Consider the following 1,655-nt stretch of genomic DNA (forward strand, 5'->3'; position numbering starts at 1 on the left):
CCGGCAAATCGCCTGAATGATGCATGGAAACTTGTTACCGTAAGTTTACAAGAGTTTAGCTTCAATTTTAAATTTAAAGCATGAACATATTTCATTTTATGTTTATAGGCACGTTTCTATATTCCCAATCACCATAGAAGAGTTATAATGCAAATGATGGGTGCCGCATGGAGACGGTGGAGGACTGAAGTGAAAGCTACATCTTATGATTCAAATACTTCACTAGAAGAGCTTGTTGCAATACAACCCATTCCTCATGGATTGACACCTCAAACTTGGGAAGTTTTATGTAACTATTGGAAGTCTACTGAGGTACTACTAGTATGAATTATTGTGGACATAAGTTTATAAATGTTATAATTTCATTATAAATTTTTGTGCCAGAAAACTTCAAAAATCAATAGAGAAAATGCAAACAAAAAGAAAGGGACTCATGCACAGGGACGCACTAATATTCCGTCATTGGAATATAAATTTGTAAGAATCAAATTTTTTCTTTTCTTCTTTATAATTAGTTTCTCAATGTTCATTTATTGTTTTACACTTTAATGCTCTTATCGTTGAAGTTTCAAGGTTTTATGAGATTCTAAACATTGATTACAAGCAATGTAATTTATATTAGTTAGCTTTTGATGAAATGTGTAAATTAGTAATATAAGTTGTTGCACCTATAGAATAATTTATTCTATTAATATTTTGTGTTAAATGTGGATTTCTTATCTTGTTAGTCTCAAGAGAATGGTAGAAAACCAAGTCGTATTGAAATACAACAATTAAGTCGGAGAAGTAGAAAGAAAGGAGGTGCCGCTATTGACGATGAGGCAATACGAATTGAGGTAATAAAATTTTACTTTTTAAGTTAACTTTTATATATTTTTTTATTTATAGTAACAAATTATTTTCTTGTTAGAATTTACTTAAAGAGGTTGTAGATCGTCTCCTCCAAGATAAACCTGAAGGAACACAACCATTGGAAGTCCATGAGGAGGCATTTCGGTAACAATTTACTTATAATTTCATTTTATTTTTGTAAAAGTTGTTACATATGATTCGACTTTAATTATATTCTTTATATAGTGAGGTTTTTGGACCTGAGCATTCTGGTCGGGTACGATGTTTAGGAGCTGGTGCGCTACCTAGCCAAGTTTTCCCAGAGCAATGTAAACGTACCTCAATGTATTGGCAAGATTATCACTCAAATTCAGATTTGACGGACAAATTTAACGAAATGAGAGAGAAAATTAAAGATATGGAGTTGCGAGAAGCACAACGACAAACAGAAATAGAGCTGATGAAAAAACAAATGCAAGATAATGATCAGATCCAAAATTTTGCACGAGTAATGTTAAGTATGATGTCGGGAAGTGTTGGGGGCTCTCATGGACCCGAATTATTACCGGCACAAGTAATAACATTTCTCACTAAAAAATAATTGTTTAAAATTATTTGTATTGTTAAGTACATTAATAGCAAATTTATTTATTTTTGTAGATGGTAGCTATGTTTACAAATATTATGCAACAACAAGTTCCATCACGTGTGGAAGAAGATAGGTGTAGATCCTCCTCATCACCAGAAACAGATAATAACTAGAGAGGTTGGTTTTTTAATTACACAAGCTTTTACTTTGTACATGCTATATAATATATATTGTA

The 1,655-nt window shown here is 31.7% G+C and overlaps 1 long non-coding RNA gene across 1 annotated transcript; it reads left to right on the forward strand.

The window, feature by feature from the left end:
* Window positions 1–204: 204 nt before the first annotated feature.
* On the forward strand, window positions 205–1,122 carry LOC122005949. Its single transcript, XR_006118585.1, has 5 exons — window positions 205–312; window positions 385–477; window positions 729–836; window positions 911–996; window positions 1,078–1,122. It is a non-coding gene; the product is annotated as an uncharacterized LOC122005949 (long non-coding RNA).
* The last annotated feature ends 533 nt before the right edge of the window (window positions 1,123–1,655 follow it).

Source organism: Zingiber officinale, chromosome 1A (assembly GCF_018446385.1).
Source record: "Zingiber officinale cultivar Zhangliang chromosome 1A, Zo_v1.1, whole genome shotgun sequence".
NCBI lineage: Eukaryota > Viridiplantae > Streptophyta > Magnoliopsida > Zingiberales > Zingiberaceae > Zingiber > Zingiber officinale.